The 18,244-nt window shown below is 45.7% G+C and overlaps 1 pseudogene; it reads right to left on the reverse strand.

The window, feature by feature from the left end:
* Positions 1–735: 735 nt before the first annotated feature.
* Positions 736–16,139, reverse strand: LOC144326456 (uncharacterized; annotated as a pseudogene).
* Between the last annotated feature and the right edge of the window lie 2,105 nt (positions 16,140–18,244).

Genomic DNA, 18,244 nt, shown 5'->3' on the forward strand with positions numbered 1-18,244 from the left:
CAACCAGGAAACGAGTCTCCTAACTTTAAAACGCAGAGCACGCAATGTAGCCCCCAAAGGCGCTAACTTGCAGGGTTTTTGCAAACAGAAGCTTTCACGAGGCTGCTAACCCCCTCCCCCAGCCAGGCTGCGTGTATCTGATCAAGAGGTCCCCCTTTCTTAGAATGCACAGCGAGCGATCCAGCGATCACCCAGAGAGGCGCTGGCTTACAGGGAATTTAACAGTAGCTTTTGCGAAGCTGTTGGCTTTACGCACAAAAATCTCCCGGCAGGAATAAAGCCCTGAGTCTCCCACCAGATTAGCACGAAAAGAGTCAAACCTCCCACGGGCGCTGCAGCGCCCCGCGTTAATATACTCCCACGAAGCGAAGGGGCTTCCTTGAGCCGATGAACCGACAGGGAGCTTAGGGCTTGCGAGCGGCGGGGTTAAAGCAGGCGGGAGGCAACGTGCTTCCTCGGCGTTAAAGAGGACCAGCAGATAAGGGCTTCTGAGCCCAAAGCTTGCCTGCGCTGAAAGAGAGAAGCTGCAAAGTGCAGCTGATCCATGGTCCCGACGCGCTGCGCTGCTATCCTTCCAGGGAGACCAGCGGCTGGGCGCAAGCAAAGCTCCGAGTGACACCCAAGTATACATGAACGCTCCCTGCTTGGCTGCTTGCCGCGTGAAAACCCGAAGACCGGAGAACTGCCGGAGAAAAGGCTTGCTGCCGCAACCACGGCAGTTTCAAACACCTATTTTCACTCTTTTCCATCGAACAGCAGCGGGGAGTCAGACCTAGGAGGAAGCAAAAAGAACCAGGAAGAAACGAAGCAACTAAACGAAACAGGAGCCCGAATACAAACCAAATTCCCCAGCTGACCGGCGGCGGCAAAGAGGGAGCTCCTCTGCCGTGCTTGCCTTAAGAGCGGCAAGCCACACACCCTGAGCAAGCCGATAGACTGGCCAGGGGATGACGCAGCAGAGGATTCCCCTGTTCGCTGAGAGCCAGCCTCCGTGCGAGAGTTGGGGGTGGGAAGCCCACAACCCCAACTCCTCCCTAGGGTCGGAAGTGGCTTTCTGTTCAGAGTTTCCGTGGCAGAAATTGGCCAAGTGCCTTTATAAACATTCAGCTTCTCAAATCGAACCCCATCATGAAACTTTCAGGTGTAGCTGTTTGAGGTGGAGGGCAGAGAAGGTGCTAGTCCTTACCTCCCTCCTCCCAGCCCCATGATTAGTTGCCCAATGGGCTGAATTTCAGGGCTTTTGTATGTAAAGGGCAAGCTTGTTCTTTACTTGTTTAGACTCTTTAAACTTGGGAACAGATATTTGGCTCCATGACCAAAATGACCAAAAGGGTCAGCTTCTAGAGGACTGGAAAGATAATGATTGTACTTCCCCTACCCTCAGCCCTAACTCCATTGAGTATTTTTTCTTATGAGACTGAGTGTCTGGGGCTGATGCTGTAGCATTCTTGTCTGGGGGCTTGGTGGAAAAACAGAAAAGTGACCCTCACCTAACTCTCCAATGCCCTTCAACAAGAATGCTGTAGGAAATATTGCTAAGCCCAAAGGAAGGCAAGAATTTGCTTCAGCTCACCCTGTTAATGGAAGAGCAAAACTATGCATGTGTCATTCTCAATCAGTCTACTTTCAGGACTGATTTTAGAGCCCTCTTATATCAGGCCACATGGTCACTGGAGGTGGCCCCATCATGCAGACTTGACTATCCACACAGGGACCTTCTTTTTTCTTTTATTCTGATACTGGATTTTAAGTTACAGTTATATCTTTTAAAACAGCTGTCAGTATATCACACTGTATTCCACCTGCCTTCTAAAGGAACACGTGGCTCTCCCCATGTAGCAGATTAGGTTGAGACTGCTGATCCAAAGTGATCAGTAATTTTTACGGTAATTACAATCCTGCTTTCCCTTGTACCAGCTTACCTTGACTTCAGTAAGGCCTTTGAAAAGGTCCCCCATGATATTATTGTAAAAAACCTAGTAAAATGTGGGCTAGACAAAGCTACTGTTAGGTGGATTTGTAATTGGTTGACGGGCCGAACCCAAAGAGTGCTCATCAGTGGCTCATCTTCATCCTGGAAAGAAATGACTATTGGGGTTCCACAAGCTTTTTTCCCGGGCCTGGTGCTATTCAATACTTTTATAAATGATTAGCATGCCCTCTATTCCATCATCCAAATCAAATTTGCAAATGACACCAAACTGGGAGGGGTTGCTAATACCCCAGAGGACAGGATCAGAATTCAAAATGACCTGAATAGCCTAGAAAGCTGGGCCAAAACCAACGAAATGGAGTTCAATAGGGAGAAATGTAAGGTACTACACCTGGGTAGAAAAAATGAAATGCACAGGTGGGGGATACTTGGCTTGACAACAGTACCTGTGAAAGGGATCTGGGAGTCTTAGTCGACCACAAGCTGAACATGAGTCAACAGTGTGATGTGGCAGCTAAGAACGCCAATGCGATTTTGGGCTGTATCAATAGGAGTATAGTGTCTAGATTAAGCAAAGGAATGTTGTTGTTTAGTCGTTTAGTCGTGTCCGACTCTTCGTGACCCCATGGACCAGAGCACACCAGGCCCTCCTGTCTTCCACTGCCTCCCGCAGTTTGGTCAAACTCATGCTGGTAGCTTCGAGAGCACTATCCAACCATATCGTCCTCTGTCGTCCCCTTCTCCTTGTGCCCTCCATCTTTCCCAACATCAGGGTCTTTTCCAGGGAGTCTTCTCTTCTCATGAGGTGGCCAAAGTATTGGAGCCTCAGCTTCAGGATCTGTCCTTCCAGTGAGCACTCAGGGCTGATTTCCTTCAGAATGGAGAGGTTTGATCTTCTTGCAGTCCATGGGACTCTCAAGAGTCTCCTCCAGCACCATAATTCAAAAGCATCAATTCTTCAGCGATCAGCCTTCTTTATGGTCCAGCTTTCACTTCCATACATCACTACTGGGAAAACCATAGCTTTTACTATACGGACCTTTGTTGGCAAGGTGATGTCTCTACTTTTTAAGATGCTGTCTAGGTTTGCCATTGCTTTTCTCTCAAGAAGCAGGCGTCTTTTAATTTCGTGGCTGCTGTCACCATCTGCAGTGATCACGGAGCCCAAGAAAGTAAAATCTCTCACTGCCTCCATTTCTTCCCCTTCTATTTGCCATGACCTTCGTTTTTTTGATGTTGAGCTTCAGACCATATTTTGCGCTCTCCTCTTTCACCCTCAATAAAAGGTTCTTTAATTCCTCCTCAAGGTTGTGTCATCTGCATATCTGAGGTTGTTGATATTTCTTCCGGCAATCTTAATTCTGGCTTGGGATTCATCCAGCCCAGCCTTTCGCATGATGAATTCTGCATATAAGTTAAATAAGCAGGGAGACAATATACAGCCTTGTCGTACTCCTTTCCCAATTTTGAACCAATCAGTTGTTCCATATCCAGTTCTAACTGTAGCTTCTTGTCCCACATAGAGATTTCTCAGGAGACAGATGAGGTGATCAGGCACTCCCATTTCTTTAAGAACTTGCCATAGTTTGCTGTGGTCGACACAGTGAAAGGCTTTTGCATAGTCAATGAAGCAGAAGTAGATGTCTTTCTGGAACTCTCTAGCTTTCTCTATAATCCAGCGCATGTTTGCAATTTGGTCTCTGGTTCCTCTGCCTCTTCTAAATCCAGCTTGCACTTCTGGGAGTTCTCGGTCCACATACTGCTTGAGCCTTCCTTGTAGAATTTTAAGCATAACCTTGCTAGAATGTGAAATGAGTGCAATTGTGCGGTAGCTTGAGCATTCTTTGACACTGCCCTTCTTTGGGATTGGGATGTAGACTGATCTTCTCCAATCCTCTGGCCACTGCTGAGTTTTCCAAACTTGCTGGCATATTGAGTGTAGCACCTTAACAGCATCATCTTTTAAAATTTTAAATACCGTACTTTTCGCACCATAACACTCAGTTTTCCCCCCCTAAAAGGTAAAGGGAAATGTGTGTGCGTGTTATGGAGCGAATGCAGGCAGGAGGAGCCGCTCTTGCTGGCTGTTCGGCAGCCTCTCTTCCTCCGCTTGGCTTGCTGAGAAGCCGGCAACAGCTGAGCAACAGCTGAGTGTCGGGAGACAGCCTCTCTCCCTCCTGTCTGCCTGCTCTATGGCTTTTTGGCGAGGTGGGAGAAGGGAGGCAGCTTGGAAGCCGGCAAGAGCTGCCTGCAGCATGTAAAAGCCAAGGTGGGAGAAGGGAGACAGCCTCTCTCCCTCCTGTCTGCCTGCTCTATGGCTTTTTGGCGAGGTGGGAGAAGGGAGGCAAATGTGAGCTCCCCCTCTCTCTTCCTTCCCTCCCTCCCTCTTCCAACTTCAAAAAATATTGGGGGGACAGCCAGGTAAGCCCCACTCACATACCACAATGGGGGGGTGGGGGATGACTCCCTCAAATATTTAATGGGGGGGTGAAGGCACCTAGGCCCATAGGAGTTGTCTGCTTTGCCTAGGACAAATGTGAGCTCTCCATCTCTCTTCCCTCCCTCCCTCCCTCCCTCTTCCAATTTCAATAAAATATTGGGGGGGGGGCAGGTACAGGTAAACCCCATCTCACAGACTGCAATGATCTCAAGACAAAGTGCATGCACACTGGTACCTTATATGAATGGCAATGCCCATCAGCATGGGGGGAGGATGACTCCCTCAAATATTTAATGGAGGGGGTGAAGGCACCTAGGCCTATAGGAGTTGGCTGCTTTGCCTAGGACAAGTGTGAGCTCCCCCCCCCCCTCTTCCTTCATCACTGTATTGGAGATACCATACATTACTGACAGTTCCTTCATTCACGTGGTTACAAAGCACGGATCCACATGGATCCTCAGGATTTTTGCATTGGGCTACCCCAAACTCACCGTCAGATCACATGTCTGTGGCCACAGCATGAACCACAAAAATCATACATCCACAGTTTTGTTTAGAATATTTTTTTTCTTGTTTTCCTCCTCTAAAAACTATGTGCGTGTTATGGTTGGGAGCGTGTTATAGAGCGAAAAATACGGTAGTTCAGCTGGAATATCATCACTTCCACTGGCCTTGTTATTAGCAGTGCTTTCTAAGGCCCATTTGACTTCACTCTCCAGGATGTCTGGCTCAAGGTCAGCAACCACACTACCTGGGGTGTACGAGCCATCCATATCTTTCTGGTATAATTCCTCTGTGTATTCTTGCCACCTCTTCTTGATGTCTTCTGCTTCTGTTAGGTCCTTACCACTTTTGTCCTTTATTATGGTAATCTTTGTACGGAATGTTCCTTTCATATCTCCAATTTTCTTGAACAGATCTCTGGTTCTTCCCATTCTGCTGTTTTGCTCTATTTCTTTGCAGTGCTCGTTTAAGGCGGCCTTCTTGTCTCTCCTTGCTATTTTTTGGAAATCTGCATTCAATTTCCTGTGGTCACTATCTCCCTCGCATTTTGCTTGCATTCTCCCCCCCCCCCCCCCCCCGCTATTTGTAAGGCCTCGTTGGACAGCCACTTTGCTTTCTTGCATTTCCTTTTCTTTTTTTTCTTTTTTTAAACTTTTATTTTGCTTTAAACAGGTACATATAAATATAGACAACCGAAATTACAAAGGAAAATTCCTTAATAGTGATGAAAAAAAAACTTTTTAAAAAACTACAAAAAATATCAAAGTACATGACACAGAACATAAGCAACTATGGGAAAGATAAAAGAAAAGAAAATCGAAAAAAGAAAAAGAAAAAGAAAAAGAAAAAGGAAGATGAGCTGTCAGGGAACTGACATCAGAGACACGGGAGAAGGAGAGGGTCTCAGATTCTGCAGGTGAAGGTCCTAGCACAAGGGGGAGACTCAGCTTGGTGGAAGGGGAAGGAAATATGCGTTACACCAAGAGTCCAGGAGAGCAAGGGGAAGAGGAGGTGGAAGGGCTCCGGGATTCTTCCCTGGAAGTCAGTGAAGAGAGCCCAGGCACTCCGCTACCCACGCCCACCCTGCGCAGGAGACTCCCGCGCAATGAGAAGCGGAGACGATTAGGTGTCAAACAGCTTTTATGCTGGCAGAGGTTTAAGGAACGCCCACAGACAGATTCTGCCAGTGACTGAGGCAGTCAAGCGGAGATGGGCTGTGCAGTCCGAAGGGTTTAACCAGGCAACCAAGCACCCAAACGGGGTCGGTTTACGCACGAGTAACTCCAAACCACTACAGCAATCTGTCTGTCCTCGAAAGTTGCTCGTGCACAACAAGCAGGAGGCATCATGAGTAAGACCGGAGAAGTCAGAGCCACGCAAGGGGCGGCTGGAGGCCAATCGCTGGAGGAGAGAAACCGTGACTTGGAAGAGCATATAGCCATCCTGATGGCGAGGCTAGACCAACGACGGTCTTTGGATGCTCAGGGGAAACCCACCCCCATAGCAAGGAAGGTACCGGGACTGGTGCACAAGTTTGGGGGGAAGCCTCAAGATTATGGGGGGTTTAGAACAGAAATAGAATATGCCTTGAAGCTGCAGCAGCACGATTTTGAAAATGATGCAGCGCGGGTTGCTTATATTGTGGGGCACCTGCAGGACGGGGCTAGAGAGTGGATCCGGCCGCTCATGGCGACGCAAAATGATGCCATGGAGGATCTCCCGAAATTCTTCCAGGCAATGGACGCAATGTTCTCTAGTGATGTGCAACAAAGTGTGACCAAAAGAGAACTGATGAACTGTAAGCAGGGAGACGGGTCAGTTAGAGACTATTGGTCACGTTTTGCAATGATAGTTCACCGTCTGGGGTGGCAGCTGGACTCGGAACCCATACAAATGTTATTTGAGGAAGGCCTGTCTCCAACGGTCAAAGATGAGCTTTCGCGCGCGCCCCGCCCACAGTCTATGGATTTGCTGACCAAAGCTGCCCTTGCGATAGGTGTAAGGCAAGAAGCGCGGGCTCAAGAGAGGCGGGAAGGGAGAGAACAGCGTTGCCATGACTACCGCATTCCTAAGATGCCTAGGCAACCTTCCCCGGCGGCGGAGCCAATGGAAATAGGGGGTGCGCGCGCCCAGGAGGTTTCAAACTCCAGCGAGGGTCGCAAAAGGGAGGGAAAGGATGTAAAAGCGACCAAGAAATGTTTCCTTTGCCAGCGGCCAGGACATTTTGCCAGAGTCTGCCCACAAAGAAAGGCCTGGCAAGGAATGGTGGGGGCCGTGGGGGGAGAGGAGGAGGAGCAACCGACTCAGGAGCAGGGAAACGGAAACGCTTGGCTGCCAATCAGCGGGCACAGCAGCCAGGCCAACAACCAGTGAACGTGCCCAAACCAGATTCTCCAAGAGCAGCCATCGCCATAGAGGTGGTGCTAGAACTCCCGAATGGCCACCCAGTCAAGGTGCAGGCAATGCTGGACTCGGGGAGTTCATGCAACTTTTCCAGCAAGGACTTTGCCTTAGAGCATCAGCTTCACCTGCTACCTTTGGATGCACCCCTTGCAGTTACCACAATTGATGGGAGGGAACTGTTTGGGGGAGAAGTGACCCACCAGACCCCTCCGATGAGAATGAGAGTGTCTAGGCACTCAGAGACGATCGCCTTTCACGTTGCCTCATTAGCGGGTCCCCCAATAATATTAGGAATGAGCTGGCTAGCGCAACATGATCCTGTGGTGGCGTGGTACCAGAGGACAGTCAGCTTTGGATCAGATTACTGCCTGCAGCACTGCCTAGGAGGGGAAACGGCAAGGATGAGTGTAGCCCGAGTGGCAAGCATGGCAGTGGAACGGAGAGGGGAGGTGCCGCCACAATATGCTGATCTAAAGGAGGTTTTTAGTGAGAAAGAGGCAGATAGGCTGCCCCCCCACAGACCGTTTGACTGCCAAATCAATTTACTCCCTGGGGCGCAGCTGCCGGTGGGTAAGCTGTATGCCATGTCAGACAGGGAGATGAAGGAGTTACGGGAATTTATCGACAAGAACCTAAAGAGAGGATTTATAAGAGAATCAAAGGCAGTGGGGGGCAGTCCAGTATTTTTTGTGGACAAGAAAGACTCAGATAGGCCCAGGCTCGTAGTGGACTTTCGGGCCGTCAATTTGGTGTCTGAACCCGTGACTTTCCCTATGCCCAGAATTGACGACATTCTGACGAGAGTGAGGAAGGGAAAGATTTTCACCAAACTCGACCTAAGAGGGGCTTACAACTTGAGCAGGATGAGGGAGGGGGATGAATGGAACACCACCATGTTCACACCCCTGGGGGCCTTTGAATATCTAGTTATGCCTTTTGGATTACAATCAGGCTCCGCCTGTTTTCAAGGTTTCATGCACCACGTGTTGGGGTCTCTGCTTTACAAGAACTGTGTAGCATTCCTGGACGACGTCTTGATTTATTCGGAAAACGAGGAGCAACATGTGCGAGATGTCAGGGAAGTGCTACAACGATTGCAGAAACACCAGTTGTGGGTCAAGCTAGAGAAATGTCAGTTTCATGCCCGAGAGGTGGAGTTCCTGGGGTACAAGTTGTCTGACAAAGGCCTAGCGATGGACCCAAGCAAGGTGCAAGCAGTATTGGAGTGGAAACCCCCCAAGACACGGAAGGACGTACAGAGGTTTCTAGGTTTCAGCAATTTCTACAGGAAGTTCATCAAGAACTTTGCCCACTTGACAGCACCAATCACGGACTGTCTCAGTAGTAAAAGGAAGTTTGTGTGGATGGAGGAAGCCCAGCAGTCCTTTGAAAGCTTGAAGAAGGTGTTTGCGTCGGAAGAGCAACTATTACACGTGGATTTGGAGAAACCACTGAGGTTGGAGACGGACGCATCAGACAGAGCCATCGGAGCTGTTCTTTTGCAGCCAGGACTGGGCAAGCAAGAATGGAAACCGTGTGCCTTTTTCTCGAGGAAGCTGAGCAAGTCGGAGCAAAACTACACTGTGTACGACCGAGAACTGCTCGCAATCTACGCTGCCTTTCGTCGGTGGCGCCATCTGCTGATAGGGGCGCAGCGCAAGATCCAGGTTTGCACAGATCACAAGAACTTGGAATACTGGAGGACAGCACGAGTGCTCAACCAGAGACAAATTCGCTGGGCGCAGGAATTCTCCAAGTTTTCTTTTGAAATCCGGTATGTGCCAGGGGAGCAAAACGTGAGAGCAGACGCTCTTTCGCGGAAACCAGAGTACTTCGAAGGAGAGGGGCCGCCGGAGACACGACACGTCATACCAGAGGACCGATGGGTGTGTGTGGGAACTCTGGTGGGCATGAGAGAACTGGCAGGGCTCACTAGGAACGATGAATTTGCCCAAACAAAAATCAGGGAACTCCGAGATGGGCGGGGAGCACCAGAAGGGTTTGAAGAGAAGGAAGGGGTGTTGTACTATAGGGGGGCAATGTACGTACCGGGGGAAGTTTTAAGAAGAAGGGTACTCCAACAACTACATGACACCCCCACAGCGGGACACTTTGGACAACACAAAACTATGATGTTGGTGACCAGGCAATTCTGGTGGCCACGGGTGAGGGAAGATGTACGAGAATATGTACGGGGGTGCGACCGATGCCAAAGGGCCAAAGGGGAACGCATGGTACCAGCGGGGTTGCTGGAACCCTTACCCACACCAAACAAACCCTGGGAGGTGGTGCCTATTGATTTTATGACGGATTTGCCCAAATCAAGGGGGAAAACAGCAGTAATGGTAGTAGTCGACTTGCTAACCAAAATGTGCCATTTCATAGCCTGCTCACACACGGTGACGGCAGAAGAAACGGCACGGTTGTTTGTAGAGCACATTTTTAGGTTGCATGGCGCCCCCTTGAGGGTTATCTCCGACCGCGGAAAACAATTTACTTCCCGGTTCTGGAGGAAGCTCATGAGTCTGCTTCAAGTCGAGGTGAGTTTCTCGACAGCGAGACACCCAGAAACCAATGGGCAAGCAGAAAGGGCAAACAGCATACTCCAGCAATACTTGCGCTGTTACGTAAGCGAGAGGCAGAATGATTGGGTAGAAAAAGTAGCGTTAGCGGAATTTGCGTACAATAACGCTGAACATGTGTCCATGGGAATGAGTCCGTTTATGGCCAACTATGGGTGTCATCCCAGGGCATTTCCGGGGAGTGAGGGACAAAACTGGAGTGTGCCCGCTGCTGAACAGTTTGTGGAAGAAATGGAAGCTATACACCAACAACTTAAGATGAACCTAGAACGGGCCAAGGAGAATTACAAGAACCAAGCAGATAAGCACCGCATACGGGTGGGGGATCGAGTGTGGCTATCCACTCAAGGGTTACCCTTTAAGGGAGGGTGCAAGAAGTTGCAGCCTAGACGGCTGGGGCCATTTGAAGTCACACAACAGATAAACCCCGTGGCATTCAAGCTCAGGTTGCCCGAGAGTATGAAAATACACCCTGTGTTCCACAGATCCTTGCTCTCACCACACAGAGAGGGGAGGGAGTTTGTGGGGCGAGAAGTAGAAGTCATGCCACAACCACAGGTAGAAGAAAGGGAACACCAAAACTCGGCCGCGGAAATAGTGGACTCAAGGTGGAGAGGTCGGCAAGTGGAGTATTTGGTGGCGTGGGAAGGAGAGCCCTGGTTGGAAAACACGTGGGTGCCAGCGGGAGCAGTGGGTGACGAGCACATGGTGGAAGTGTTCCACCGCCGGTTCCCGGATAAGCCCAAGCCCTTAGAGAGATTCTGGGAGGAACAATTTGGCACCACAGATGAAGAAGAGAGCTTCAAAGGGTTTTCAGAATCCGAGGAAGAATCGGACTGGGAGGGTCACCCCATGGGTGGGAACCTCGGCAGGTGGGAAGAGGTTTTCGCACCCACGGAGGAGGAGGACAGCTCCTTCTGGGGTTTTCCCGTCTCACCGACCGGAGAAGAGGAAGAGAGAGAGCCCACCGGTCGAACGGGGAGTGAAGGGGGCCCTGGGGGGGAGGTGGATGTCAGGGAACTGACATCAGAGACACGGGAGAAGGAGAGGGTCTCAGATTCTGCAGGTGAAGGTCCTAGCACAAGGGGGAGACTCAGCTCGGTGGAAGGGGAAGGAAATACGCGTTACACCAAGAGTCCAGGAGAGCAAGGGGAAGAGGAGGTGGAAGGGCTCCGGGATTCTTCCCTGGAAGTCAGTGAAGAGAGCCCAGGCACTCCGCTACCCACGCCCACCCTGCGCAGGAGACTCCCGCGCAATGAGAGGCAGAGACGATTAGGTGTCAAACAGCTTTTATGCTGGCAGAGGTTTAAGAAACGCCCACAGACAGATTCTGCCAGTGACTGAGGCCGTCAAGCGGAGATGGGCTGTGCAGTCCGAAGGGTTTAACCAGGCAACCAAGCACCCAAACGGGGTCGGTTTACGCACGAGTAACTCCAAACCACTACATGAGCCAAAGCAGGAAAGCTCATCTATTGTACACTTCCATCAAGCTCACAAGAGATAATTATTCTTATCAATTATCTCTATCTGCATTCCAAAGGAATCCCTCATCTTGGTATCAGGGAACATTTCTCTATGCGGTATCATTTTAAACATAGCCAGATCTTTCTTGTTGAGCCCTTGTCCCCTAAATAATTATTTAAACATTCCCATTCTTCTCTCACCAATTTTTTAGGTTTATCTCTTATTGCATCTGTCAGCTTTGCGAGCTCCAAGTACTCGCACAATTTGACTACCTATTCCTCTTTAGTGGGTGTATTTTTATCTTTCCAGTGTTTTGCCCCTGTAACCCTTGCTGCTGACGTTGCATACATAAATAGCCTAGTTTTGTTTTTGGGAATATTATCTGAAACCATTCCTAGTAAAAATTCTTCCGGTTTCTTGCTAAATGTAGTTTTTATCAATCTCTTTATCTCTTCATAAATCATGTTCCAAAATCTTTGTATCTCTAGACAGGACCACCACATATGGTAGTATGTTCCTATCTGTTCCTTACATTTCCAGCACTTGTTATTGTTTGATTTATTTATTTTTGCAAGTTTTACAGGGGTCAGGTACCACCTATAGTACATTTTCATAAGATTTTCCCTTATAAAGAAACAAGCCGTGAATTTTATATTTTTAGTCCATAATTCATTCCAAAAATTGGGTTTGATCATATGTCCCAGGTCCCTCTCCCATTTTATTGTAATTTCTTTGATATCTTCCTCCTTTCATTGCCAATTGAAAAGTAGTTTGTACATTTTTGAAAGTGTCTTTTGATTATTATATAAAATATCCTTCTCCAGATAGGATATTTTTTTTGTCAAATCCTTTGGTTCTTTTATCCTTTTCAAGGGCGGCTTTTAGTTGATAATACTCCAGCCAGGTTATTCCCTTCTGTTTCAATTCGCTTAGGTCCTTTATTTTCGGTTCACTACTTGTTTCCTCTACTAAATCCTTATATGTTAACCAATCGCTGTTCATATTTATCCTGTGAACCGACATAGATTCCATTGGTGACAGCCACCATAGTGTTTTGGTTACTACTGATTTTTTACTCCTCTCCCATACTTCATATAATGCCCTTCTCACAATATTATTTAAAAATCCTTTGTGGGATTTAACCTTGTCATAGCCTATGTAGCCATGCCACCCGTACACAATATCCCATCCCTCCAGAACTAGGACTTCCGTGTTTTTAATTAATATTCAGTCCTTAATCCATGTCCAGCACGCTGCCTCAATGTACAATATAAGGTCAGGGACCGCAAAGCCTCCTTTTTCCTTCAACTCTGTTAGTAGCTTAAATTTTATGCGTGGTTTTTTCCCTTGCCAAATAAACTTGGCAAGGTCTTTCTGCCATTCCTTAAAACACTTTACGCCTCTAATTATAGGTATTGTTTGGAACATAAAAATCATCTTTGGCAAAACCATCATTTTAACTGTGGATATTCTCCCCCACAGGGACAAATTCAATTTCCCCCAAGTCTCCAATTCTTTTTTTTATTTCTTTCCACTTCTTCTCATAATTGTCCTTATATAAGTTTATATTCTTATTGGTGATCCAAACCCCCAAAATAATTTACCTTATTGGCTACCTTTAAACCTGTTGTATTTTCCAGTTCCTCTTGTTCCGACTTACATAATTTTTTTGTTAATAATTTGGATTTTCCTTTATTCAGTTTGAACCCAGAGACCTTCCCAAATTCTTCCAGTTGTGCAAGCGTTTTTTGGATACTTTCCACTGGGTTTTCAGTGGTTACGATTAGATCATCTGCAAAGGCTTTAATTTTGTAGTATAGAGTTCCTAGGTTAATTCCTCTTATGTTTTTATCCTTTCTTATTGCTATTAAAAGTGGTTCCAAGGTGGCAATAAAAAGAAGTGGGGAGAGAGGGCACCTCTGTCTTGTCCTCCTTTCGATGCTGAACTCTTCGGTGATCTCGTTATTTATTAGCAATTTTGCTTTTTGGTTATCATATATCGCCCTAATTCCATTAATTATTTTCTCCCCTATGTCCAGACCTTTGAAAGTTTCCAATAGGAAATTCTATGATACTCTATCAAAAGCTTTTTCTGCATCAGCCAATAACATGGCCCTCTTTTTACTTGGTTTCATTTCCACATACTCCAACAGGTCAATTATTATTCTTGTATTGTCTTTTATATATCTATCCGGTAAGAAGCCCGCCTGGTCTCTGCTGATCATTTTGTTTAGAGTCTTTTTTAATCTATTAGCCATCACCCCAGCATAGATTTTATAGTCTGTATTCAACAGGGAGATTGGTCTATAATTTTTCATGTCTGTCAACTCCACTCCCTGTTTCGGGATTAGAGTGATCAGTGCTTCTTTCCATGATTGTGGTATATTTTTCCCTCCCAGTATATTATTCATTATTCTTTGTAATATAGGGAGGATTACTTCTTCCAGGTTCTTATAGTACATTAATGTGATTCTGTCAAGACCTGCCGATTTGCCACTCTTCATTTTTTTATTACTTGTGCTATTTCATCTATTTCTATATTGGAGTTTAGGGCCTCAACTTCTTCTTTTTCACTTCTTGGTAATTTATTTTGTTGTAAATACTCTTCCATTTTATTAACCTCTAATTGTTCTTGTTTATACAGATCTTTATAAAAGTTTAAGAATTTTATTTTTATTTTTACTGGGTCTGTTATTTCCTCCCCTTGGTCCAAAATTTTATTTATAACTTTTTTTGTTTGCTTTTCCTTTATCATCCATGCTAACAATTTACCGGGCTTATTGGCAGACTCAAAATACCTTTGTTTTGCCCATTTAATTTTATTTTCTACTTCCTTATTTAATATACTAGAGATATGGGATTGCAATATCTTTATTTTTTGTAATATTTCATGACTTTTGGGGTTTTTGATCAACTCTTTTTCATTAATTCTTATCTGTTTAGTTAGCTCTTGGATATTATTGTCTTTTATCTTCTTCAGCCTAGCCATTTGTTGTATTCCAAGACCCCTCATGTATGCTTTACTTGTGTCCCAAACTACATTTATATCTGTATTTTGTTTCCCATTTATCTCGAAAAATTCCGCTAACTTGATTTTTGCTTGCGTCACCCATTGGTCGTCTCTCCATATCTCATTGTTCATCCTCCACCTTCCCTTTGTTTGCTTTTTAATTTCCATATGTATTGTTACTGGATTATGGTCTGATATAGTCTTTCCCAGAATTTCTGCTTTTTCTAAGAAGAGGGTCAGCCCTTTAGAAATCCAAATAGCATCTAACCTCCCCCCTGATTTTTTAGCTTCCGAGAAGTGTGTAATATCTTTCCCATTAGGGTGTTTAATTCTCCATGAGTCATAGAGGTCAAAATTATCCACCATCTGGAAAAAGGAGAGCGGTAATTTACCTTAATTGGTAAGTTTCCCTCTAAAAGTTCTATCCCATTCGACCGAGACCACTCCATTCCAATCTCCCATAAGAACAATATTCTCCCCAATATAATTCCATAACTTCTTTTCCAGCTCCTTAAAAAACTCTGATTTATTATTGTTCAGAGCATAAATGCCCACTGTTATTATTTCCCCCCCTTCTATAGTAATCCGCACTCCTACAGTTCTACCTTCTTCATCCACAAAAAGTAATTGGGGGTCTAGGCTTGCTTTAACATAAATCACAACACCCCTCTTTCTCTCTGTTCCCGATGCAATAAACTCTAGGCCCAGGTTTCTATTCTGTAAGACCCTTGTATGACTTTTAGAGATATGGGTCTCTTGTAGGCATATGATATCCCATTTTTTCCTCTTTAATACGTGATTTATTTTATTCCTTTTAAGTTTACTGCTTAACCCATTTACGTTCCAAGAAATGCACTTTAGTGCCATAAAGTCTTAATGATCATACGTCACCTTTTCAAAATTTAGAAATAAAGTCCTATTTTCCAGTTCTGCTACAATCTTGCTTCTTCGGCTTCTTGTGGTTTCTCCCCCCCCCCCCCAAGTCCTTCCAGGTTTTTTTACGAAAAGAGTCTGCTTCTTCTGCCGATCTGAAGGTCTTGCGTCTTCCTTTATAGGTAAAAGTTAACCCTTCGGGGAATTCCCATCTAAATAAAATTTTGTTTTTCTTTAGAGCAGTTGTCAGGGGTTTGTAGTTTTCCCTTTTCTTCAGGAGGCGAGTTGGGACCTCTTTCATTATTTCTATGACTTTTTCATCTATACATAAGGCATTACTTCTACTTTTCAGTAATATTTTTTCTTTAAGAAGTCTTGAGTTCAAGAAGAACAGGCAGTCTCCTGGTCCTTTTTTGGTTTTAGGTTTATGCAGTTTTATCAATATCAAGTGATAAGTCCTCCTCCTGAACCCCCAACCAGTCCGCCAGGACTTTTAATAATTTTGTTGAAATGTCCTCTCTGGCTCTCTGGTATTCCTCTCAGGCGGAGAATCATTTCCTTTTGTCTCAGCTGAAGGACTGCCAATTCGTCCCAAATCTCCTCCTGCATCTTCCTTAGGTCCTCTATTTCCCCCTTGTTTTTGTCTTGGGTTTTTTTCAGTTCTTTTTGCTCAGCCCCCATCTTTTTGGTTATTTCCTCTTGCTTCAATGTCTTTGCCTTCACTTCTTGCACTGTCTTATCAATTTCTTTATTCTTCGTTGTCAATTGGTTCATTTGATGTGTAAGGTCCATTATAAGAGCTGATTTTTTTTCAATTTTATTGCCCATAGTTACTACTTTCTCTTCCAATGATTTTATATTTCCGCCTACTGAGTTTATTCTGTCCCCTAAGTCTTTCTGCATGGCAATAATCAAATTCTTTACATCCATACTCACTTCACCTTCCACCACCGAAGTTCTCCTTGCTTGGCTGGCAATTAAAGTTTGGCCAATTGTTGATTGTGTTTTCTTTGAACCCATTTGGGTGTTTGGGTATTTTTGGGTGGCTGGTTGTTTTGAGATTGAGTTCACTTGTCTTTCGATTCCACTTCTCCGCCTCAGATTCTATATAGTCTCTAAAGATTAAAGCTATTGGGAGTTCCCCTGTGGGAAGTTTAATTGGATCTAATTTTCGTGGGTAATTAATTTTATATTTATGCTGGATATATTTGGAATTTTAATTTTCCCCTTTATTTATATCTGATATTTATGCTTTACAGTTCCTCTAAGCAAGTATTGGCGTTGTGGGTATGGCTATTACTTTTCCTCTTGGCTGTTGTATCTTTTCCTTCCACAAGTGGCCGCTGTGTCACTCTTCCTACTATTCTTGAGTATTATGTCTCTTGGCTGTTATGTCTTCTTCCTCCACTAGTGGCCGCTGTGTAGCTCTTCCTACTGTTTTAGGCTGCTGTAACTTCTTCTTCCACTAGTGGCCGCTGTGTCGCTCTGCCTGTTATTTTTAATTATTTTGCCTCTTGGCTGTTATGTCTTCTTCTTCCACTAGTGGCCGCTGTGTAGCTCTTCCTACGGTTCTTGACTATTATGTCTCTTAGCTGTTATGTCTTTTACTTCCACTAGTGGCCGCTATGTCACTCTTCCTGCCGTTCCTCACTCTATCTTTCTCTGGTGTTAAAGCGGCTCTTTAAAGTCTTTTCCAGTGTAGTCTTTCAGTAATGGCCGCCACCCACCTCACTCAATCTGCTGACTCACTCCTCCAGCCTTCTCCTCGCCTCTCCAGATCTCCGCAAGTCTCTGGTAAAGAGCTCTCCTTATTTCTGTTGTCTGTTTAGCTGGTCTAAACTGTTCCCCCACTCCAAACTCCAGTAACACTTATTGGGTTAACTGTGTTGTTTTGGGAGCGCAGAGAAGCCCCTCAAGATCTCTACCACACTGCCGGTTCTGCAGCGTTAATTTCTGTTGTGAGGGATGACCCCCTTTTAGCATTCCACTTGCAACTTCTTAATTTTATCTGTTAGTTCCTCCCTTTTTTATTTGTTAGTTCCCCCTTTTTTTTTTGTTTCTGATGTATTGTTGGGGCTTAGATAACCCCTTTCTCATTGTATAAATTAGGGGGGGGGGATGCTCCTTGAATTTGTGTCAATATCTTACTGGAGAGTCCAGCGCTAGCTCATGGGGTCTGGAGGCGAAGGCACCGGAGGGCGGTGTCGCTCCTTTGCACAGAGGTTCTCCCCTAAATTTCTTCTTTTTAAAAGTGTCTTAAAGTCCAGTTCTAGTGTGGGGAAACCCCTTTTTGGCGCTGCTGAGCCTCTGCTCCCGGGAAATCCACCCAAGTAGGGGCAACCTACGCCTCCTGCTGCTCCTGCTTCGCCTCTCCAGGCGCTGAGTCTGTCTCGAGCAGCTCAAAGCTCAAACTCCGACCCAACAGCTGAGCGCGCTGTTCTGTTCTTCTTGCATTTCCTTTTCATTGGGATGGTTTTCATTGCTGCCTCCTGTATAATGTTGCAAGCCTCCATCCATAGTTCTTCAGGCACTCCGTCCACCAAATCTAAATCCTTAAACCTGTTCCTCATTTCCACTGTGTATTCATAAGGGATTTGATTTAGATTGTATCTTACCGGCCCAGTGGTTTTTCCTACTTTCTTGAGTTTAAGCTTGAATTTTGCTATAAGAAGCTGATGATCTGAGCCACAGTCAGCTCCAGGTCTTGTTTTTGCTGACTGTATATAGCTTCTCCATCTTTGGCTGCAGAGAATGTAATCAATCTGATTTCGATGGTGCCCATCTGGTGATGTCCATGTGTAGAGTCGTCTCTTGTGTTGTTGGAAAAGCGTGTTTGTGATGACCAGCTTGTTCTCTTGACAGAACTCTATTAGCCTTTGCCCTGCTTCATTTTGATCTCCAAGGCCAAACTTGCCAGTTGTTCCTTTTATCTCTTGATTCCCTACTTTAGCATTCCAACCCCCTATGATAAGAAGAACATCCTTCTTTGGTGTAACTTCTATAAGGTGTTGTAAGTCTTCATAGAATTGGTCAAT

Source organism: Podarcis muralis, chromosome W (assembly GCF_964188315.1).
Source record: "Podarcis muralis chromosome W, rPodMur119.hap1.1, whole genome shotgun sequence".
NCBI classification, from domain to species: Eukaryota; Metazoa; Chordata; class Lepidosauria; order Squamata; family Lacertidae; genus Podarcis; species Podarcis muralis.